The sequence below is a fragment of the Lolium perenne genome, chromosome 7, assembly GCF_019359855.2.
Source record: "Lolium perenne isolate Kyuss_39 chromosome 7, Kyuss_2.0, whole genome shotgun sequence".
NCBI classification, from domain to species: domain Eukaryota; kingdom Viridiplantae; phylum Streptophyta; class Magnoliopsida; order Poales; family Poaceae; genus Lolium; species Lolium perenne.
This window is the reverse complement of record NC_067250.2, coordinates 157,201,206-157,227,191: the sequence shown is the minus strand read 5'-3', so window position 1 is coordinate 157,227,191 and position 25,986 is coordinate 157,201,206. Positions and strand designations below refer to the sequence as shown.

Below are 25,986 nucleotides of genomic sequence, written 5' to 3'. Positions count from 1 at the left end.
GCTTTACTTGGAGCGTCGGTTTGTTTTTTTTTGTTTTGTTTGAATAAAATGGATCCTAGCATTCATTGTGTGGGAGAGAGACACGCTCCGCTGTAGCATATGGACAAGTATGTCCTTAGGCTCTACTCATAGTATTCATGGCGAAGTTTCTTCTTCGTTAAATTGTTATATGGTTGGAATTGGAAAATGCTACATGTAGTAATTGCTAAAATGTCTTGGATAATGTGATACTTGGCAATTGTTGTGCTCATGTTTAAGCTCTTGCATCATATACTTTGCACCTATTAATGAAGAAATACATAGAGCTTGCTAAAATTTGGTTTGCATAATTGGTCTCTCTAAGGTCTAGATAATTTCTAGTATTGAATTTGAACAACAAGGAAGACGGTGTAGAGTCTTATAATGTTTACAATATGTCTTTTATGTGAGTTTTGCTGCACCGGTTCATCCTCGTGTTTGTTTCAAATAAACCTTGCTAGCCTAAACCTTGTATCGAGAGGGAATACTTCTCATGCATCCAAAATACTTGAGCCAACCACTATGCCATTTGTGTCCACCATATATACCTACTACATGGTATTTCTCCGCCATTCCAAAGTAAATTGCTTGAGTGCTACCTTTAAATTTCTATTCTTCACCTTTGCAATATATAGCTCATGGGACAAATAGCCTAAAAACTATTATGGTATTGAATATGTACTTATGCACTTTATCTCTTATTAAGTTGCTTGTTGTGCGATAACCATGTTCCTGGGGACGCCATCAACTACTCTTTGTTGAATATCATGTGAGTTGCTATGCATGTTCGTCTTGTCTGAAGTAAGGGCGATCTACCACCTTATGGTTAGAGCGTGCATATTGTTAGAGAAGAACATTGGGCCGCTAACTAAAGCCATGATCCATGGTGGAAGTTTCAGTTTTGGACAATATCCTCAATCTCAAATGAGAAAATTAATTGTTGTTACATGCTTATGCATAAAAGAGGAGTCCATTATCTGTTGTCTATGTTGTCCCGGTATGGATGTCTAAGTTGAGAATAATCAATAGCGAGAAATCCAATGCGAGCTTTCTCCTTAGACCTTTGTACAGGCGGCATAGAGGTACCCCTTTGTGACACTTGGTTAAAACATGTGCATTGCGATAATCCCGGTAATCCAAGCTAATTAGGACAAGGTGCGGGCACTATTAGTATACTATGCATGAGACTTGCAACTTGTAGGATATAATTTACATGATGCATATGCTTTACTACTACCGTTGACAAAATTGTTTCTTGTTTTCCAAATCAAAGCTCTAGCACAAATATAGCAATCAATGCTTCCCTCTGCGAAGGGCCTTTTCTTTTACTTTTATGTTGAGTCAGTTTACCCATTTCTCTCTATCTTAGAAGCAAACACTTGTGTTAACTGTGCATTGATTCCTACATACTTGCATATTGCACTTATTATATTACTTTGCATTGACAACTATCTATGAGATATGCATGTTACAAGTTGAAAGCAACCGCTGAAACTTAATCTTCCTATGTGTTGCTTCAATGCCTCTACTTTGAATTATTGCTTTATGAGTTAACTCTTATGCAAGACTTATTGATGCTTGTCTTGAAGTACTATTCATGAAAAGTCTTTGCTATATGATTCATTTGTTTACTCATGTCATTTACATTGTTTTGATCGCTGCATTCACTACATATGCTTTACAATAGTATGATCAAGGTTATGATGGCATGTCACTCCAGAAATTATCTTTGTTTATCGTTTACCTGCTCGGGACGAGCAGAAACTAAGCTTGGGGATGCTGATACGTCTCTGACATATCGATAATTTCTTATGTTCCATGCCACATTATTGATGATATCTACATGTTATATGCACATTTTATGTCATATTTATGCGTTTTCTGGAACTAACCTATTGACGAGATGCCGAAGGGCCAGTTGCTGTTTTCTGCTGTTTTTGGTTTCAGAAATCCTAGTAAAGAAATATTCTCGGAATCGGACGAAATCAACGCCCAGGTTCCTATTTTACCCGGAAGCATCCAGAACACACGAGAGCCACCAGAGAGGGGGCACAGGCCCACCATACCCTAGGCCGGCGCGGCCAAGGGGGGGCCTGCGCCCCCCTATAGTGTGGTCGCCCCTTCGACCTCCTGACGCCGCCTCTTCGCCTATATAAAGCCCCTGGACCTAAAACCTCGATACGAAAAAGCCACGGTACGAGAAACCATCCAGAGCCGCCGCCATCGCGAAGCCAAGATCTGGGGGACAGGAGTCTCTGTTCCGGCACGCCGCCGGGACGGGGAAGTGCCCCCGGAAGGCTCCTCCATCGACACCACCGCCATCTCCATCAACGCTGCTGTCTCCCATGAGGAGGGAGTAGTTCTCCATCGAGGCTCGGGGCTGTACCGGTAGCTATGTGGTTAATCTCTCTCCTATGTACTTCAATACAATGATCTCATGAGCTGCCTTACATGATTGAGATTCATATGAGTTTTGTATCACAATTCATCTATGTGCTACTCTAGTGATGTTATTAAAGTAGTCTATTCCTCCTCCATGATGTAATGTTGACAGTGTGTGCATCATGAAGTACTTGGTTTATGCTATGATTGTGATCTCTTGTAGATTGTGAAGTTAACTATTGCTATGATGGTATTGATGTGATCTATTCCTCCTTTCATAGTGTGAAGGTTACGGTGTGCATGCTATGTTAGTACTTGGTTTAGTCGTGTTGATCTTTCATGCACTCTAAGGTTATTTAAATATGAACATTGAATTGTGGAGCTTGTTAACTCCGGCATTGAGGGTTCGTGTAATCCTACGCAATGGTGTTCATCATCCAACAAAAGAGTGTAGAGTATGCATTTATCTATTCTGTTATGTGATCAAAGTTGAGAGTGTCCACTAGTGAAAGTATGATCCCTAGGCCTTGTTCCTAAATACTGCTATCGCTGCTTGTTTACTGTTTTACTGCGTTACTACTGCTGCGTTACTACTGCTTGTTTACTGTCCTGGGCAAAGTACTTTTCTGGTGCCGTTGCTACTACTTATTTATACCACCTGTATTTCACTATCTCTTCGTCGAACTAGTGCACCTATTAGGTGTGTTGGGGACACAAGAGACTTTTGCTTTGTGGTTGCAGGGTTGCTTGAGAGGGATATCTTTGACCTCTTCCTCCCTGAGTTCGATAAACCTTGGGTGATTCACTTAAGGGAAACTTGCTGCTGTTCTACAAACCTCTGCTCTTGGAGGCCCAACACTGTCTACAGGAAAAGGAGGGGGCGTAGACATCAGTCATCCACAAAGTCCTCCATTTTTATTTGTCTAACTTTCCCAATTAAAAATATAACATGAGTGCATGGTTTTCCAGACACATCCCACTGCCACATTCCCGTTTCACAAGGTCTACACCGAAGACGTATCCTATGCACCCATCCATTTGGTGAAACCTGTGCACCAACCTACAAAATACATGCAAATATACTGTAAAAAATATGTTTATGAATGTAGATACATCATAGATCTAAATTTCGATTTCAAGATCCAGGTACATATCACGAACTAAAAAAATAAATCATGTTTAAATAGTACTTATTTCTAGCTGGGCTGTGAATTCAGCCCATTAATATCACAGGAGCTAAATTTGTTATTTTTATTTTTCAAGATCTGTCTAAGTTTCGATGAAGTTTTCTTTCGTAGCATTGCAGATATGTCGTATCTACGTGCTAAATTATTCTCAGATTTTTTCTACAACTTTTTTCATGTAATTTATACGTTGGGTGCATAGGTTTCACCAAATGGATGGGTGCATAGGATACATTCTCGGTCTACACGTACCTCCAAGTCTTCCCTTCATTTGTTGTTCCTGAAACTTCACCTGACAATGCTCCACTTTTGTTTAAATCATAATGCAACCCTCTTCTCTTCATGTTCAACTCATGTAAGACACTTGGTAGGATATGCCCTTCAAGTCTCTCGGCTATAGCTTGCCTAGTGGCTATCTTCTCACTGATTTTTTGTCTTATCGTATCCATAAGGTGATCAACCGGAAGGTCTTTGTAATCTTTGATCCAATTGTTGAAGCACTCTGAAATGTTGTTGTTAACATAATCAACCTTGTAATCTTTTGAGAACTTTGATCTGCTCCATATCAGGTTGTGATACTTATTTAACCAGGGGATTGCTTTGGGACAAGTTTCAGCAATTTTGGCCATCAATGTATCATGCCTACGAGTTGTACATGCCCAAGCGCAAGGCCACATGTATTTCTGCACATCACCTTTGAACTTCTTCCTGAAATTAGCCATGAGATGTCTAAAGCACTCTCGGTGCTCTGCTTCACCTTCAAAAACTTTCTTGACAACATATCCTAATCCTTTGCAAGCATCTGTATGGATTGTCAACCCAGGGGAGGAGTTCCAACTGCTCTTTTCAAGTTGGCCATGAACCGGGCCCAATTCGCATTTGTTTCCTTAAAAAATACCATACGCAACTGGATACATCCAGTTGTGTCCGTCAATGGTAGTTGCTGCAACCAATTGTCCTTTATATTTTCCTGTGAGGTGAGTGAAATCAACACCAAGATATGATCTACACCCAGATAGAAACCCATCAATACAAGCTCGGATACTGATGACGCGTAAAGCACACGCCCGTTGGGAACCCCAAGTGGAAGGTGTGATGCGTACAGCAGCAAGTTTCCCTCAGTAAGAAACCAAGGTTTATCAAACCAGTAGGAGTCAAGGAAGCATGTGAAGGTTGTTGGTGACGGAGTGTAGTGCGGCGCAACACCAGGGATTCCGGCGCCAACGTGGAACCTGCATAACACAATCAAGATACTTTGCCCCAACGTAACAGTGAGGTTGTCAATCTCACCGGCTTGCTGTAAACAAAGGATTAGATGTATAGTGTGGAAGATGATGTTTGCGAAGAACAGTAAGAACAAGTATTGCAGTAGATTGTATTCGATGTAAAAGAATGGACCGGGGTCCACAGTTCACTAGTGGTGTCTCTCCGATAAGAAATAGCATGTTGGGTGAACAAATTACAGTTGGGCAATTGACAAATAAAGATGGCATGACAATGCACATACATATTATGATGAGTAGTGTGAAATTCAATTGGGCATTACGGCAAAGTACATAGACCGCTATCCAGCATGCATCTATGCCTAAAAAGTCCACCTTCGGGTTAGCATCCGCACCCCTTCCAGTATTAAGTTGCAAACATAAGACAATTGCATTAAGTATGGTGTGTAATGTAATCAACACAAATATCCTTAGACATAGCATTGATGTTTTATCCCTAGTGGCAATAGCACATCCACAACCTTAGAATTTTCTGTCACTGTCCCAGATTAAATGGAGGCATGAACCCACTATCGAGCATAAATACTCCCTCTTGGAGTTACAAGTATCAACTTGGCCAGAGCCTCTACTAGCAACGGAGAGCATGCAAGATCATAAACAACACATAGATGATAGATTGATAATCAACATAACATAGTATTCCATATTCATATTATCCCAACAAATGCAACATGTAGCATTACAAATAGATGATCTTGATCATGATAGGGCAGCTCACAAGATCTAATAATGATAGCACATGAGGAGAAGACAACCATCTAGCTACTGCTATGGACCCATAGTCCAGGGGTGAACTACTCACACATCACTCCGGAGGCGATCATGGCGATGAAGAGTCCTCCGGGAGATGATTCCCCTCTCCGGCAGGGTGCCGGAGGCGATCTCCTCAATCCCCCGAGATGGGATTGGCGGCGGCGGCTCTGGAAGGTTTTCCGTATCGTGGCTCTCGGTCCTGGGGTTTTCTCGACGAAGGCTTTAAGTAGGCGGAAGGGCAGAGTCGGGGGGCTGACGGGGGCCCCACACGCTAGGGCGGCGCGGGCCCCCCTAGTCCGCGCGGCCCTAGTGTGGCGGCGCCTCGTCGCCCCACTTCGTATCCCCCTCGGTCTTCTGGAAGCTTCGTGGAAAAATAAGACCCTGGGCGTTGATTTCGTCCAATTCCGAGAATATTTCCTTTGTAGGATTTCTGAAACCAAAAACAGCAGAAAACATGAACTGGTGCTTCAGCATCTCGTTAATAGGTTAGTGCCGGAAAATGCATAATAATGACATAAAGTGTGTATAAAACATGTGAGTATCATCAATAAAGTAGCATGGAACATAAGAAATTATAGATACGTTTGAGACGTATCAAGCATCCCCAAGCTTAGTTCCTACTCGTCCTCGAGTAGGTAAACGATAACAAAGATAATTTCTGAAGTGACATGCTATCATAATCTTGATCAATACTATTGTAAGCATATGTAATGAATGAAGTGATTCGAAGCAATGGTAAAGACAATGATTAAACAACTGAATCATATAGCAAAGACTTTTCATGAATAGTACTTTCAAGACAGGCATCAATAAGTCTTGCATAAGAGTTAACTCATAAAGCAATAAATTCAAAGTAAAGGCATTGAAGCAACACAAAGGAAGATTAAGTTTCAGCGGTTGCTTTCAACTTGTAACATGTATATCTCATGGATAATTGTCAACATAAAGTAATATGATGAATGCAAATATGCAAGTATGTAAGAATCAATGCACAGTTAACACGAGTGTTTGCTTCTAAGATATAAAGAAGCGGGTAAATTGACTCAACATAAAAGTAAAAGAATGGCCCTTCGCAGAGGGAAGCAGGGATAAAATCATGTGCTAGAGCTTTTCAAGTTTTGAAATCATATAGAGAGCATAAAAGTAAAGTTTTGAGAGGTGCTTGTTGTTGTCAACGAATGGTAGTGGGCACTCTAACCCCCTTGCCAGACAGACTTTCAAAGAGCGGCTCCCATGAAAAAAAAAATATTTTTGGGTGACACTCCTTCCAACCTTTGCTTTCACAAACCATGGCTAAACGAATCCTCGGGTGCCTTCCAACAATCTCATACCATGAAGGAGTTTCTTTTAATTTAGTTTTATTTAGATGACACTCCTCCCCACCTTTGCTTTCTCAAGCCATGGCTAACCGAATCCTCGGGTGCCGTCCAACAATAGATTCTTAGTAGAAAGTTTTGAAGCAACACAAAGGAAGATATAAGTTTCAGCGGTTGCTTTCAACTTCAACATGTATATCTCATGGATAATTGTCAACACAAAGTAATATGATGAATGCAAATAAGCAAATATGTAAGAATCAATGCACAGTTAACACGAGTGTTTGCTTCTAAGATAGAAAGAAGTAGGTAAACTGACTCAACATAAAAGTAAAAGAATGGCCCTTCGCAGAGGGAAGCAGGGATAAAATCATGTGCTAGAGCTTTTCAAGTTTTGAAATCATATAGAGAGCATAAAAGTAAAGTTTTGAGAGGTGTTTGTTGTTGTCAACGAATGGTAGTGGGCACTCTAACCCCCTTGCCAGACAGACTTTCAAAGAGCGGCTCCCATGAAAAAAAAATATTTTTGGGTGACACTCCTTCCAACCTTTGCTTTCACAAACCATGGCTAACCGAATCCTCGGGTGCCTTCCAACAATCTCATACCATGAAGGAGTGTCTTTTATTTTAGTTTTATTTAGATGACACTCCTCCCCACCTTTGCTTTCTCAAGCCATGGCTAACCGAATCCTCGGGTGCCATCCAACAATCACATACCATGGAGGAGTGTCTATTTGTAAAATTATTAAAGTTAATTAATTGGGGGCTGGGAACCCCGCGCCAGCTCTTTTTGCAAAATTATTGGATAAGCGGATGAAGCCACTAGTCCATTGGTGAAAGTTGCCCAACAAGATTGAAAGATAAACACCACATACTTCCTTGCGAGCTATAAAACATTGACACAAATAAGTGGTAATAACTTTTGAATTGTTTAAAGGTAGCACACGAAGTATTTACTTGGAATGGCAGAAAATACCATGTAGTAGGTAGGTATGGTGGACACAAATGGCATAGTTTTTGGCTCAAGGATTTGGATGCACGAGAAGTATTCCCTCTCAATACAAGGCTTAGGCTAGCAAGGTTGTTTGAAGCAAACACAAGTATGAACCGGTACAACAAAACTTACATAAGAACATATTGCAAGTATTATAAGACTCTACACTGTCTTCCTTGTTGTTCAAACCCTCACCAGAAAATATCTAGACTTTAGAGAGACCAATCATGCAAACCAAATGTCAACAAGCTCTACGATATTTCTTCACTAATGGGTGCAAAGTACATGATGCGAGAGCTTAAACATGAGCACAAAAATTGCCAAGTATCAAATTATTCAAGACATTATACCAATTACCACATGTAGCATTTTCTGTTTCCAACCATATAACAATTAATGAAGCAGTTTCAACCTTCGCCATGAACATTAAGAATAAAGCTAAGAACACATGTGTTCATATGCAACAGCGGAGCGTGTCTCTCTCCCACACAATGAATGCTATGATCCAATTTTATTCAAACAAAATAAAAACAAGAACATAAAGACGCTCCAAGTAAAGCACAAAAGATGTGACGGAATAAAAATATAGTTTCACTAGAGGTGACCTGATAATTTGTCGATGAAGAAGGGCATGCCTTGGGCATCCCCAAGCTTAGATGCTTGAGTCTTCTTGAAATATACAGGGATGAACCACGGGGGCATCCTCAAGCTTATAGTTTTCACTCTCCTTGATCATATTGTATCATCCTCCTCTCTTGATCCTTGAAAACTTCCTCCACACCAAACTCAAAACAAACTCATTAGAGGGTTAGTGCATAATCAAAAATTCACATGTTCAGAGGTGACATAATCATTCTTAACACTTCTGGACATTGCACAAAACTACTGAAAGTTAATGGAACAAAGAAATCCATCAAACATAGCAAAACAGGCAATGCGAAATAAAAGGCAGAATCTGTCAAAACAGAACAATACGTAAAGACGAATTTTTCTGGGGCACTAAACTTGCTCAGATGAAAATGCTCAAATTGAATGAAAGTTGCGTACATATATGAGGATTACTCACGTAAATTGGAAGATTTTTCTGAGTTACCTACAGAGAATACTACTCAAATTCGTGACAGCAAGAAATCTGTTTCTGCGCAGTAATCCAAATCTAGTATTATCTTTACTATCAAAGACCTTACTTGGCACAACAATGTAATAAAATAAAGATAAGGAGAGGTTGCTACAGTAGTAACAACTTCCAAGACTCAAATATAAAACAAAAGTGCAGAAGTAAAATAATGGGTTGTCTCCCATAAGCGCTTTTCTTTAACGCCTTTCAGCTAGGCGCAGAAAGTGTGAATCAAGTATTATCAAGAGATGAAGCATCAACATCATAATTTGTTATAATGATAGAATCAAAAGGTAACTTCATTCTCTTTCTAGGGAAGTGTTCCATACCTTTCTTGAGAGGAAATTGATATTTAATATTACCTTCCTTCATATCAATGATAGCACCAACAGTTCGAAGAAAAGGTCTTCCCAAAATAATGGGACAAGATGCATTGCATTCAATATCCAAGACAACAAAATCAACGGGGACAAGGTTATTGTTAACCATAATGCGAACATTATCAATCCTCCCCAAAGGTTTCTTTGTAGAATTATCAGCAAGATTAACATCCAAATAACAATTTTTCAATGCTGGCAAATGAAGCATATTATAGATTTTCCTAGGCATAACGGAAATACTTGCACCAAGATAACATAAAGCATTACAATCAAAATCATTGACCTTCATCTTAATGATGGGCTCCCAACCATCTTCCAACTTCCTAGGAATAGAAGTTTCAAGTTTTAATTTATCTTCTCTAGCTTTTATGAGAGCATTTGTAATATGTTTTGTAAAGGCCAAATTTATAGCACTAGCATTGGGACTTCTAGCAAGTTTTTGTAAGAACTTTATAACTTCAGAGATGTGGCAATCATCAAAATCTAAACCATTATGATCTAAAGCAATGGGATCATTGTCCCCAATATTTTGAAAAATTTCAGCAGTTTTATCACAGGCAGTTCCAGCAGTTTTAGCAGTTCCAGGCAGTTTTGCACACTTTGCATTAGGAGTAGAAACATTGCCAACACCAATTATTTTACCATTGATAGTAGGAGGTGTAGCAACATGTGAAGCATTATCGTTACTAGTGGTGGTAATAGTCCAAACTTTAGCTATATTATTCTCTTTAGCATTTCTTCTTTTTCCCACCTAGCACGCAATTCGGCCATCAATCTAATATTCTCATTAATTCTTACTTGGATGGAGTTTGCTGTAGCAAATGACTTAATATCTTTAGTTTCATTAGGCATAACTTTCAATTTTCAAAGATCAACATTAGCAGCAAGACTATCAACCTTAGAAGCAAGAATATCAATTTTACCAAGCTTTTCTTCAACAGATTTGTTAAAAGCAGTTTGTGTACTAATAAATTCTTTAAGCATGGCTTCAATACCAGAGGGTACATTCCTATTATTGTTGTAAGAATTCCCATAAGAATTACCATAACCATTACCATTATTAGAAGGATATGGCCTATAGTTGTTACTAGAATTATTCCTATAAGCATTGTTGTTGAAATTATTATTTTTAATGAAGTTCACATCAACATGCTCTTCTTGAGCAACCAATGAAGCTAAAGGAACATTATTAGGATCAACATTAGATCTACCATTCACAAGCATAGACATAATAGCATCAATCTTATCACTCAAGGAGGAGGTTTCTTCAACAGAATTTACCTTCTTACCTTGCGGAGCTCTTTCCGTGTGCCATTCAGAGTAATTAATCATCATATTATCAAGAAGCTTTGTTGCGGCGCCTAGAGTGATGGACATAAAAGTACCTCCAGCAGCTGAATCCAATAGGTTCCGCGAAGAAAAATTCAATCCTGCATAAAAGGTTTGGATGATCATCCAAGTAGTCAGTCCATGGGTAGGGCAATTTTTGACCAAAGATTTCATTCTTTCCCATGCTTGAGCAACATGCTCATTATCCAATTGCTTAAAATTCATTATGCTACTTCTCAAAGATATAATTTTAGCAGGAGGATAATATCTAACAATGAAAGCATCCTTACATTTAGTCCATGAATCAATACTATTCTTAGGCAAAGATAGCAACCAATCTTTAGCTCTCCCTCTTATTGAGAAAGGAAACAATTTTAATTTTATAATGTCACCATCTACATCCTTATACTTTTGCATTTCACATAGTTCAACAAAATTATTAAGATGGGCAGCAGCATCATCAGAACTAACACCAGAAAATTGCTCTCTCATAACAAGATTTAGTAAAGCAGGTTTAATTTCAAAGAATTCTGCTGTAGTAGCTGGTGGAGCAATAGGTGTGCATAAGAAATCATTATTATTTGTGCTTGTGAAGTCACACAACTTAGTATTTTCAGGAGTACCCATTTTAGCAATAGTAAATAAAGCAAACTAGATAAAGTAAATGCAAGTAACTATTTTTTTTGTGTTTTTAATATTGAGAACGCAAACAAGACAGTAAATAAAATAAAGTAAAGCAAGACAAAAACAAAGTAAAGAGATTGGAAGTGGAAGACTCCCCTTGCAGCGTGTCTTGATCTCCCCGGCAACGGCGCCAGAAATTTAGCTTGATGACGCGTAAAGCACACGCCCGTTGGGAACCCCAAGTGGAAGGTGTGATGCGTACAACAGCAAGTTTCCCTCAGTAAGAAATCAAGGTTTATCGAACCAGTAGGAGTCAAGGAAGCCTGTGAAGGTTGTTGGTGACGGAGTGTAGTGCGGCGCAACACCAGGGATTCCGGCGCCAACGTGGAACCTGCACAACACAATCAAGATACTTTGCCCCACGTAACAGTGAGGTTGTCAATCTCACCGGCTTGCTGTAAACAAAGGATTAGATGTATAGTGTGGAAGATGATGTTTGCGAAGAACAGTAAGAACAAGTATTGCAGTAGATTGTATTCGATGTAAAAGAATGGACCGGGGTCCACAGTTCACTAGTGGTGTCTCTCCGATAAGAAATAGCATGTTGGGTGAACAAATTACAGTTGGGCAATTGACAAATAAAGATGGCATGACAATGCACATACATATTATGATGAGTAGTGTGAAATTCAATTGGGCATTACGACAAAGTACATAGACCGCTATCCAGCATGCAACTATGCCTAAAAAGTCCACCTTCGGGTTAGCATCCGCACCCCTTCCAGTATTAAGTTGCAAACAACAGACAATTGCATTAAGTATGGTGCGTAATGTAATCAACACAAATATCCTTAGAAATAGCATTGATGTTTTATCCCTAGTGGCAACAGCACATCCACAACCTTAGAACTTTCTATCACTGTCCCAGATTAAATGGAGGCATGAACCCACTATCGAGCATAAATACTCCCTCTTGGAGTTACAAGTATCAACTTGGCCAGAGCCTCTACTAGCAACGGAGAGCATGCAAGATCATAAAAAACACATAGATGATAGATTGATAATCAACATAACATAGTATTCCATATTCATCGGATCCCAACAAACGCAACATGTAGCATTACAAATAGATGATCTTGATCATGATAGGCAGCTCACAAGATCTAACAATGATAGCACACGAGGAGAAGACAACCATCTAGCTACTGCTATGGACCCATAGTCCAGGGGTGAACTACTCACACATCACTCCGGAGGCGATCATGGCGATGAAGAGTCCTCCGGGAGATGATTCCCCTCTCCGGCAGGGTGCCGGAGGCGATCTCCTGAATCCCCCGAGATGGGATTGGCGGCGGCGGCGTCTCCGGAAGGTTTTCCGTGCCGTGGCTCTCGGTCCTAGGGTTTTCTCGACGAAGGCTTTAAGTAGGCGGAAGGGCAGAGTCGGGGGGCTGACGGGGGCCCCTCACGCTAGGGCGGCGCGGCCCCCCTAGGCCACGCGGCCCTAGTGTGGCGGCGCCTCGTCGCCCCACTTCGTATCCCCCTCGGTCTTCTGGAAGCTTTGTGGAAAAATAAGACCTTGGGCGTTGATTTCGTCCAATTCCGAGAATATTTCCTTTGTAGGATTTCTGAAACCAAAAACAGCAGAAAACAACAACTGGCTCTTCGGCATCTTGTCAATAGGTTAGTGACGAAAAATGCATAATAATGACATAAAGTGTGTATAAAACATGTGAGTATCATCATTAATTAGCATGGAACATAAGAAATTATAGATACGTTTGAGACGTATCAGATACACACAAACATCCTTGAAAAGTGCATTTTTCCGTTGATCTTCTTGCAATCGATCTCCACAATACTTCCTGGGCAAGATTCTTCTAGGGCAGCTTTGAATCTCCATAGTGTTGTGAAACTCTCCTCCCAAGTACCATGAAGAGCATTCATTGTTGTCTTCTTACCCGTCCACACTTTCCAATAGGTCAATTCGATGGTATATTGTTTCTCCAATCGTTTTTGCAACTTCTTTGCACCAAGTGCGGGGTCCTCCTTCACAATATCTTTCACTCGCTGAGATTGCCAACCTATGCTAGCTTCTCGTGCCGTGTTCCCATTGGAACATGTGTGCATGTATACACTTGAAAGTTTAACCACCTAAGCATAAACACAAATAGTATTTAGAGAATGTCAAAGAATGACCATGCCTGCGAGAGCTAGCTTCGTCAGCGAGGTCAGTGCTCAGGCTAGGGTTTCGGCCGACCGAGTGATACGTCTCCGACGTATCGATAATTTCTTATGTTCCATGCCACATTATTGATGATATCTACATGTTTTATGCACACTTTATGTCATATTCGTGCATTTTCTGGAACTAACCTATTAACAAGATGCCAAAGTGCCAGTTGCTGTTTTCTGCTGTTTTTGGTTTCAGAAATCCTAGTAAGGAAATATTCTCGGAATTGGACGAAATCAACGCCCAGGGTCCTATTTTGCCACGAAGCTTCCAGAAGACCGAAGAGTCAACGAAGTGGGGCCACGAGGTGGCCAGGAGGGCAGGCGGCGCGGCCCCACCCTTGGCCGCGCCGCCTGTCTCTGGGCCCTCGCGTCGCCCCCGACCTACCCTTCCGCCTACTTAAAGCCTTCGTCGCAAAACCCCCGATGCACCGAGAGCCACGATACGGAAAACCTTCCAGAGACGCCGCCGCCGCCAATCCCATCTCGGGGGATTCAGGAGATCGCCTCCGGCACCCTGCCGGAGAGGGGAATCATCTCCCGGAGGACTCTACGCCACCATGGTCGCCTCCGGAGTGATGTGTGAGTAGTCTACCCTTGGACTATGGGTCCATAGCAGTAGCTAGATGGTTGTCTTCTCCCCATTGTGCTTAATTGTCGGGTCTTGTGAGCTGCCGAACATGATCAAGATCATCTATCTGCAATTCTATATGTTGTGTTTGTTGGGATCCGATCAATAGAGAATACCATGTTATGTTGATTATCAATTTATATCTATGTGTTGTTTATGATCTTGCATGCTCTCCGTTATTAGTAGAGGCTCTGGCCAAGTTTTTGCTATTAACTCCAAGAGGGAGTATTTATGCTCGATAGTGGGTTCATGTCTCCGTGAATCTGGGGAAGTGACAGAAATCTCTAAGATTATGGATGTGCTGTTGCCACTAGGGATAAAACATTGGTGCTATGTTCGAGGATGTAGTTACTGATTACATTACGCACAATACTTAATGCAATTGGCTGTTGTTAGCAACTTAATACTGGAAGGGGTTCGGATGATAACCTGAAGGTGGACTTTTTAGGCATAGATGCATGCTGGATAGCGGTCTATGTACTTTGTCGTAATGCCCAATTAAATCTCACTATACTCATCATAATATGTATGTGCATGGTCATGCCCTCTTTATTTGTCAATTGCCCAACTGTAATTTGTTCACCCAACATGCTGTTTATCTTATGGGAGAGACACCTCTAGTGAACTGTGGACCCCGGTCCAATTCTCTATACTGAAATACAATCATCGCAATACTTGTTCTACTGTTTTCTGCAAACAATCATCATCCACACTATACATCTAATCCTTTGTTACAGCAAGCCGGTGAGATTGACAACCTCGCTGTTTCGTTGGGGCAAAGTACTTGGTTTGCGTTGTGCAGGTTCCACAGTGGCGCCGGAATCCCTGGTGTTGCGCCGCACTACATCTTGCCGCCATCAACCTTCAACGTGCTTCTTGGCTCCTACTGGTTCGATAAACCTTGGTTTCATACTGAGGGAAAACTTGCCGCTGTACGCATCACACCTTCCTCTTGGGGTTCCCAACGGACGCGTGCTGTACGCGTATCAAGCTCTTTTTCTGGCGCCATTGCCGGGGAGATCAAGACACACTGCAAGGGGAGTCTCCACATCCCAATATCTTTTACTTTGTTTTTGTCTTGCTTAGTTTATTTACTACTTTGTTTGCTGCTATATCAAAAACACAAAAAAATTAGTTACTTGCATTTACTTTATCTAGTTTGCTTTATTTACTACTGTTAAAATGAGTAATCCTGAAGTTGAAGTTCGTTCGTTTAAGCAACAAGGGGGAGAATGCTTAAGAGATGCTTGGTATAGAATTAGTAACGCCCATAATAGGTGCACTAAGAAACACTCCACCACTATTTTACTCAGGAATTTTTATGTTGGTATCTCTAGCTGGAATAGGTATGTTCTTGATTGTCTCGCAGGAGGTAACTTCCTAAGTACTCCTGCATTAGAAGCTAGCTGCATTATTGAGAGTCTATTTGGAATACCCCCTGTTGATGAAGTTAAAATTGAAATCTCTCTTGAAGATGTTATGAAAAAATTGGAAACCTTAGAGAAAAATTTTCCAAGTATTGAAACTAAATTGGAAATGTTACTTGATAAAACTGATGAACTTGATAAATCCTTAGGAGGAATTGATGAAAGAATTAGTGTCCTAGGAACTTGTGTTGTCCATGATGATCAAACCAATAGGATTGGCGAACTTGAAAAAGCTATGGGAACCTTGGGTTCAACATTTTCTTCTCTTAAATATAAGGAGAAAGCTTATGTGGGTAAGGAGCAAAAGTTTATGTATGTCTCTAAAGTGCCCAAACCAAAGAAATATTATTATAGGCCTAAAATTGACAAAGCCCTTAGTACCACTACAGATGGAGGAGCTTATGATAACGATGCACCATCTCTCGATAATACTTGATACACACTTTCTGCGCCTAGCTGAAAGGCGTTAAAGAAAAGCGCTTATGGGAGACAACCCATGTTTTTACTACAGTACTTTGTTTTTATTTTGTATCTTGGAAGTTGTTTACTACTGTAGCAACCTCTCCTTATCTTAGTTTAGTGTTTTATTGTGCCAAGTAAAGTCGTTGATAGCAAGGTTCATACTAGATTTGGATTACTGCACAGAAACAGATTTCTTTACTATCACAAATCTGGGCAAAATTCTCTGTAGGTAACTCAGAAAATTATGCCAATTTACGTGAGTGATCCACAGATATGTACGCAACTTTCATTCAATTTGAGCATTTTCATTTGAGCAAGTCTGGTGCCTCAATAAAATTCGTCAATACGAACTGTTCTGTTTTGACAGATTCTGCCTTTTATTTCGCATTGCCTGTTTTGATATGTTCGATGGATATTTCGATTCCATTGACTTTTAGTAGCTTTTTGCAATGTCCAGAAGTGTTAAGAATTATTATGTCACCTCTGAACATGTATATTTTGATTGTGCACTAACCCTCTAATGAGTTGTTTTGAGTTTGGTGTGGAGGAAGTTTTCAAGGATCAAGAGAGGGAGATGGTACGACATGATCAAGGAGAGTGAAAGCTCTAAGCTTGGGGATGCCCCGGTGGTTCACCCCTGCATATATCAAGAAGACTCAAGTGTCTAAGCTTGCGGATGCCCAAGGCATCCCCTTCTTCATCGACAACATTATCAGGTTCCTCCCCTGAAACTATATTTTTATTCCGTCACATCTTATGTGCTTTGCTTGGAGCGTCGGTTGTTTTTGTTTTTGTTTTGTTTGAATAAAATGGATCCTAGCATTCTTTGTGTGGGAGAGAGACACGCTCCGCTGTAGCATATGGACAAGTATGTCCTTAGGCTCTACTCATAATATTCATGGCAAAGTTTCTTCTTCGTTAAATTGTTATATGGTTGGAATTGGAAAATGATACATGTAGTAATTGCTAAAATGTCTTGGATAATGTGATACTTGGCAATTGTTGTGCTCATGTTTAAGCTCTTGCATCATATACTTTGCACCCACTAATGAAGAAATACATAGAGCATGCTAAGATTTGGTTTGCATATTTGGTCTCTCTAAGGTCTAGATAATTTCTAGTATTGAGTTTGAACAACAAGGAAGACGGTGTAGAGTCTTATAATGTTTACAATATGTCTTTTATGTGAGTTTTGCTGCACCGCTTCATCCTTGTGTTTGTTTCAAATAGCCTTGCTAGCCTAAACCTTGTATCGAGAGGGAATACTTCTCATGCATCCAAAATACTTGAGCCAACCACTATGCCATTTGTGTCCACCATACCTACCTACTACATGGTATTTCTCCGCCATTCCAAAGTAAATTGCTTGAGTGCTACCTTTAAATTTCTATTCCTCTACATTTCCAATATATAGCTCATGGGACAAATAGCCTAAAAACTATTGTGGTATTGAATATGTACTTATGCACTTTATCTCTTATTAAGTTGCTTGTTGTGCGATAACCATGTTCCTGGGGACGCCATCAACTACTCTTTGTTGAATATCATGTGAGTTGCTATGCATGTTCGTCTTGTCTGAAGTAAGGGAGATTTACCACCTTTATGGTTAGAGCGTGCATATTGTTAGAGAAGAACATTGGGCCGCTAACTAAAGCCATGATCCATGGTGGAAGTTTCAGTTTTGGACAATATCCTCAATCTCATATGAGAAAATTAATTGTTGCTACATGCTTATGCATAAAAGAGGAGTCCACTATCTGTTGTCTATGTTGTCCCGGTATGGATGTCTAAGTTGAGAATAATCAATAGCGAGAAATCCAATGCGAGCTTTCTCCTTAGACCTTTGTACAGGCGGCATAGAGGTACCCCTTTGTGACACTTGGTTAAAACATGTGCATTGCGATAATCCCGGTAATCCAAGCTAATTAGGACAAGGTGCGGGCACTATTAGTATACTATGCATGAGGCTTGCAACTTGTAAGATATAATTTACATAACACATATGCTTTATTACTACCGTTGACAAAATTGTTTCTTGTTTTCAAAATCAAAGCTCTAGCACAAATATAGCAATCGATGCTTTCCTCTTTGAAGGACCATTCTTTTACTTTTATTGTTGAGTCAGTTCACCTATCTCTCTCCACCTCAAGAAGCAAACCCTTGTGTGAACTGTGCATTGATTCCTACATACTTGCATATTGCACTTGTTATATTACTCTATGTTGACAATATCTATGAGATATACATGTTATAAGTTGAAAGCAACCGCTGAAACTTCATCTTCCTTTGTGTTGCTTCAATAACTTTACTTTGAATTATTGCTTTATGAGTTAACTCTTATGCAAGACTTATTGATGCTTGTCTTGAAGTATTATTCATAAAAAGTCTTTGCTATATGATTCAGTTGTTTACTCATGTCATTTACATTGTTTTGATCGCTGCATTCATTACATATGCTTACAATAGTATGATCAAGGTTATGATGGCATGTCACTCCAGAAATTATCTTTGTTTATCGTTTACCTGCTCGGGACGAGCAGGAACTAAGCTTGGGGATGCTGATACGTCTCCGACGTATCGATAATTTCTTATGTTCCATGCCACATTATTGATGATATCTACATGTCTTATGCACACTTTATGTCATATTCGTGCATTTTCTGGAACTAACCTATTAACAAGATGCCAAAGTGCCGATTCTTTGTTTTCTGCTGTTTTTGGTTTCAGAAATCCTAGTAAGGAAATATTCTCGGAATTGGACGAAATCAACGCCCAGGGTCCTATTTTGCCATGAAGCTTCCAGAAGACCGAAGAGTCAACGAAGTGGGGCCACGAGGTGGCCAGGAGGGCAGGCGGCGCGGCCCCACCCTTGGCCGCGCCGCCCTGTCTCCTGGGCCCCTCGCGTCGCCCCCTGACCTACCCTTCCGCCTACTTAAAGCCTTCGTCGCGAAACCCCCAGTACCGAGAGCCACGATACGGAAAACCTTCCAGAGACGCCGCCGCCGCCAATCCCATCTCGGGGGATCTGTGGAGATCGCCTACGGCACCTGCCGAGAGGGGAATCATCTCCCGGAGGACTCTACGCCGCCATGGTCGCCTCCGGAGTGATGTGTGAGTAGTCTACCCCTGGACTATGGGTCCATAGCAGTAGCTAGATGGTTGTCTTCTCCCCATTGTGCTTAATTGTCGGGTCTTGTGAGCTGCCGAACATGATCAAGATCATCTATCTGTAATTCTATATGTTGTGTTTGTTGGGATCCGATGAATAGAGAATACCATGTTATGTTGATTATCAATTTATATCTATGTGTTGTTTATGATCTTGCATGCTCTCCGTTATTAGTAGAGGCTCTGGCCAAGTTTTTGCTATTAACTCCAAGAGGGAGTATTTATGCTCGATAGTGGGTTCATGTCTCCGTGAATCTGGGGAAGTGACAGAAATCTCTAAGATTATGGATGTGCTGTTGCCACTAGGGATAAAACATTGGTGCTATGTTCGAGGATGTAGTTACTGATTACATTACGCGCAATACTTAATGCAATTGTCTGTTGTTAGCAACTTAATACTGGAAGGGGTTCGGATGATAACCTGAAGGTGGACTTTTTAGGCATAGATGCATGCTGGATAGCGGTCTATGTACTTTGTCGTAATGCCCAATTAAATCTCACTATACTCATCATAATATGTATGTGCATGGTCATGCCCTCTTTATTTGTCAATTGCCCAACTGTAATTTGTTCACCCAACATGCTGTTTATCTTATGGGAGAGACACCTCTAGTGAACTGTGGACCCCGGTCCAATTATCTATACTGAAATACAATCTACTGCAATACTTGTTCTACTGTTTTCTGCAAACAATCATCATCCACACTATACATCTAATCCTTTGTTACAGCAAGCCGGTGAGATTGACAACCTCGCTGTTTCGTTGGGGCAAAGTACTTGGTTTGCGTTGTGCAGGTTCCATGTTGGCGCCGGAATCCCTGGTGTTGCGCCGCACTACATCTCGCCACCATCAACCTTCAACGTGCTTCTTGGCTCCTACTGGTTCGATAAACCTTGGTTTCATACTGAGGGAAAACTTGCCGCTGTACGCATCACACCTTCCTCTTGGGGTTCCCAACGGACACGTGATGTACGCGTATCACCGAGCCGCTTCTCTCCATGCCTGTGAGAGCTAGCTTCACCGGCGAGGAAGGCGTGCCAGAGAAGAGAACCTCCCCTGGGCTTAGGGGATATGGTAACCGCCGCCGGGGAGGTGTGCGTGTTGGTCGCCTGGTCGGCCGTCGGAGCTCTCAGCTCTCTCGTGTGGGTTCTGCTCTGGCTGTGCAGAGCACGATGTAGTACAACCCAGTGGTAAAAGTGCACAGGGGTAAAGGTGGAAAACATAAATTGTTGCATCGGGCAAAAAAATTAATTTTTCTAACGGAAGCAGACGGAGTGGCACAAACCAGCAACGTGCCTACCTTTCAGTGGTAAAATCCTAGAGAGGGATTTTTTGATGGTATAAACCTAAAGCTGGCATCTTTTAATGGTACAGACCCAATTTTCCCATAGTAAATTATAGCGGGAGTACAGATCCGCCATAGCCATGGATCTTTAAACTGGGAAATTTGTGTGTCTCGCCATCCCGTACACTAGGTCGCACACCCCCCTCCTCTCTACTTCATGAGATGGCTTATCCATCTATGACACCACAACAGTTGGCGCCCACCGTGGGGCATGTGTTACCCAGATTTCATGGGGGTGGAAGCTTCAGAAAGAATCGGCGACACCATCTGATGGGCATAGGATAAAAAATAAAAAATCCTACCGCAAGAATGAATAAAAGCCAAGATCTAATCTACTAGATGTATGCCACGAGTTAGATACAGTGTCTTATCTTTGAAGACCAAAATTGTTTAACGATATCAGATCTTGTGGACGATGTAGTCGGTCACTTGTTGGTCTTAAGATTGCGAAGACAATCCCTCCAGCGCTGCAATCAAGAAGCATCTTGTAATATCCCAGAAATTAGGACAACCGCGAGGTAGATTTAGAAAAGGGTTGTGCATTTCATCGCAAAACGGGAGAAATTTTCGCGCTTAATTGCATAAAACCTATGAGGGATCGAGGTTTCTCTCGCGTTGCTGTTAGGGTTAGAGTGATGAGAGTGCTATAAATTTCGACATGATCTCTTTTGAAACTAGGGTTTTGGAGAGGAATTTGAATTGGCATTTGAATTTGAATTTCAAACAAATATGAATATAAGTAAATAATAATTCAAATGAATTCATAATTCATAACTCAAACCAATATAACATTTATACAACACATTTTATAAATGAATTATAAGCATTACAAATAGCTCATAAGAAAAACTTGAGCTTTATTGATTAACCACACATATTACATTATCTTTACATAATTCCTTTATATTACAATAAATAGGATCCAATACAAACCAGAAATAAGTAAATAAAAAGAAGATTATACTAAGTCTTCTAAAATCTTCATTTGATCTTCTCCATTCTTGATCAATTTGAAACCTGCATGAAATATAAAGGAGAGGAACTAGATTGTCCAGTAACAAGTGGCAAAGCCACTTGGACAGTGAAAATAATGAGAATGGACCATATAAGCATTGGCTGGGGGATCAAGTCCCAACCAAAGCAAAGTGAGGCTATAGATCTTTTCCCCATCACACACCATGGTGAAACCAGGGAAGGACACCACATCACACAACCATGGGTGTGCTGTCGACCAAACAGAGCATCCATTGATGCTATAAATAGCACAGTAACAAGTAGATAGAGATGAACTTCACGGGAACAGCAAGATCACCAGCAAGAACACCACAGTAGTCACATTCATCTAGTTCACCCATTGAACCCAAACCAAATCAAGCTAAACCAAGCAGTAGATCATGGTGACATAGAGCAAGATCATGCAAGAGCTAGGAGGTGAAGGGCAAGTTGATCAAATCATCCAGCAAAAGCACTTCATCAACAAAAAGAAACCATCTAGGAGCTGGAGCAAGGTATAATTCATACCTGGAGAGGATCCAAGGATCCAATCCATCATAAGCATGCTCATACACACACACTTGGTTTGGAGCAGTGATACGTCTCCGACGTATCGATAATTTCTTATGTTCCATGCCACATTATTGATGTTATCTACATGTTTTATGCACACTTTATGTCATATTCGTGCATTTTCTGGAACTAACCTATTAACAAGATGCCGAAGTGCCGATTCTTTGTTTCTGCTGTTTTGGTTTCAGAAATCCTAGTAACGAAATATTCTCGGAATTGGACGAAATCAACGCCCAGGGTCCTATTTTGCCACGAAGCTTCTAAGTCCGAAGAGGAGACGAAGAGGGGCCACGAGGGGGCCACACCCTAGGCGGCGCGGCCCCTTGGCCGCGCGGCCACGTGGTGTGGGGCCCTCGTGCCGCCTCCTGACCTGCCCTTCCGCCTACTTAAAGCCTCCGTTGCGAAAACCCCAGTACCGAGAGCCACGATACGGAAAACCTTCCAGAGACGCCGCCGCCGCCGATCCCATCTCGGGGGATCCAGGAGATCGCCTCCGGCACCCTGCCGGAGAGGGGAATCATCTCCCGGAGGACTCTACGCCGCCATGGTCGCCTCCGGAGTGATGTGTGAGTAGTCTACCCCTGGACTATGGGTCCATAGCAGTAGCTAGATGGTTGTCTTCTCCCCATTGTGCTTCATTGTCGGATCTTGTGAGCTGCCTAACATGATCAAGATCATCTATCTGTAATTCTAGATGTTGCGTTTGTTGGGATTCGATGAATAGAGAATACTTGTTATGTTGATTATCAAAGTTATATCTATGTGTTGTTTATGATCTTGCATGCTCTCCGTTACTAGTAGATGCTCTGGCCAAGTAGATGCTTGTAACTCCAAGAGGGAGTATTTATGCTCGATAGTGGGTTCATGCCTGCATTGACACTGGGACAAAGGATGAAAGTTCTAAGGTTGTGTTGTGCTGTTGCCACTAGGGATAAAACATTGATGCTATGTCTAAGGATGTAGTTGTTGATTACATTACGCACCATACTTAATGCAATTGTCTGTTGCTTTGCAACTTAATACCGGAGGGGTTCGGATGATAACCTGAAGGTGGACTTTTTAGGCATAGATGCAGTTGGATGGCGGTCTATGTACTTTGTCGTAATGCCCAATTAAATCTCACTATACTCATCATGATATGTATGTGCATGGTCATGCTCTCTTTATTTGTCAATTGCCCAACTGTAATTTGTTCACCCAACATGCTGTTTATCTTATGGGAGAGACACCTCTAGTGAACTGTGGACCCCGGTCCAATTCTCTATACTGAAATACAATCTACTGCAATACTTGTTCTCTGTTTTACGCAAACAATCATCTTCCACACAATACGGTTAATCCTTTGTTACAGCAAGCCGGTGAGATTGACAACCTCACTGTTTCGTTGGGGCAAAGTACTTTGGTTGTGTTGTGCAGGTTCCACGTTGGCGCCGGAATCCCTGGTGTTGCGCCGCACTACATCCCGCCGCCATCAACCTTCAACGTGCTTCTTGACTCCTACTGGTTCGATTAAACCTTGGTTTCTTACTGAGGGAAACTTGCCGCTGTGCGCATCACACCTTCCTCTTGGGGTTCCCAACGAACGTGTCAACCACACGCATCAAGCAAATTTCTGGCGCCGTTGCCGGGGAGATCAAGACACGCTGCAAGGGGAGTCTCCACTTCTCAATCTCTTTACTTTGTTTTTGTCTTGCTTAGTTTTATTTACTACTTTGTTTGCTGCACTAAATCAAAATACAAAAAAATTAGTTGCTAGTTTTACTTTATTTGCTATCTTGTTTGCTATATCAAAAACACAAAAAAATTAGTTACTTGCATTTACTTTATCTAGTTTGCTTTATTTACTGTTGTTAAAATGGCCAACCCTGAAAATACTAAGTTGTGTGACTTCACAACCACAAATAATAATGATTTCTTATGCATACCTATTGCTCCACCTGCTACTACAGCAGAATTCTTTGAAATTAAACCTGCTTTACTGAATCTTGTTATGCGAGAGCAATTTTCTGGTGTTAGTTCTGATGATGCTGCTGCCCATCTTAATAATTTTGTTGAATTATGTGAAATGCAAAAGTATATGGATGTAGATGGTGACATTATAAAATTAAAATTGTTCCCTTTCTCATTAAGAGGAAGAGCTAAAGATTGGTTGCTATCTCTGCCTAAGAATAGTATTGATTCATGGACTAAATGCAAGGATGCTTTTATTGGTAGATATTATCCCCCTGCTAAAATTATATCTTTGAGGAGTAGCATAATGAATTTTAAACAATTAGATACTGAACATGTTGCTCAAGCTTGGGAAAGAATGAAATCTCTGGTTAAAAATTGCCCAACTCATGGACTGACTACTTGGATGATCATCCAAACCTTCTATGCAGGACTAAATTTTTCTTCGCGGAATTTATTGGATTCAGCTGCTGGAGGTACCTTTATGTCCATCACTCTTGGTGAAGCAACAAAGCTTCTTGATAATATGATGATCAATTACTCTGAATGGCACACGGAAAGAGCTCCACAAGGTAAGAAGGTAAATTCTGTCGAAGAAACCTCTTCCTTGAGTGATAAGATTGATGCTATTATGTCTATGCTTGTGAATGATAGGACTAATATTGATCCTAATAATGTTCCGTTAGCTTCATTGGTTGCACAAGAAGAACATGTTGATGTAAACTTCATTAAAAATAATAATTTCATCAACAATGCTTACCGGAACAATTCTAGTAACAACTATAGGCCATATCCTTATAATAATGGCAACGGCTATGGTAATTCTTATGGGAATTCTTACAACAATAATAGGAGTTCACCCCCTGGACTTGAAGCCATGCTTAAATAATTTATTAGTACACAAACTGCTTTTAACAAATCTGTTGAAGAAAAGCTTGGGAAAATTGATATACTTGCTTCTAAAGTCGATAGTCTTGCTGCTAATGTTGATCTTTTGAAATCGAAAGTTATGCCTAATGAAAATCATCATAATAAAATTGTTACTACAGCAAATGCCATCCAAGTTAGAATTAATGAGAATATAAGATTGATGGCTGAACTGCGTGCTAGGTGGGATAGAGAAGAAAATGAAAAACTAGCTAAAGAGAAGAATGTAGCTAAAGTTTGGACTATTACCACCACTTGTAATGCTAATGCTACACATGTTGCTGCACCTCCTACTAATAATAATAAAATAATTGGTGTTAGCAATGTTTCCACTTCTAATGCAAAGCGAGAAACCGCTTGAAAGCGCTAAAGCTGAAACTCGTGATAAAACTGCTGAAATTTTTTCCAACATTGGGGATGATGATCCCATTGCTTTAGATTATAATGGTTTGAATTTTGATGATTGCCACATCTCTGAAGTTATAAAGTTCTTGCAAAAACTTGCTAAAAGTCCTAATGCTAGTGCTATAAATTTGGCTTTCACGCAACATATTACAAATGCTCTTATAAAAGCTAGAGAAGAGAAACTAGAGCGTGAAGCCTCTATTCCTAGAAAGCTAGAGGATGGTTGGGAGCCCATCATTAAGATGAAGGTTAAAGATTTTGATTGTAATGCTTTATGTGATCTTGGTGCAAGTATTTCCGTTATGCCTAAGAAAATTTATAATATGCTTGACTTGCCACCGCTGAAAAATTGTTATTTGGATGTTAATCTTGCTGATCATTCTACAAAGAAAACTTTGGGGAAAGTTGATAATGTTCGCATTACCGTTAACAATAACCTTGTCCCCGTTGATTTTGTTGTCTTGGATATTGAATGCAATGCATCTTGTCCCATTA

General features: G+C 40.8%; 1 pseudogene; it reads right to left on the bottom strand.

Moving 5' to 3' along the window:
* Positions 1-3,289: 3,289 nt before the first annotated feature.
* LOC139833742 (uncharacterized) lies at positions 3,290-13,507 on the bottom strand (annotated as a pseudogene).
* Positions 13,508-25,986: the final 12,479 nt, after the last annotated feature.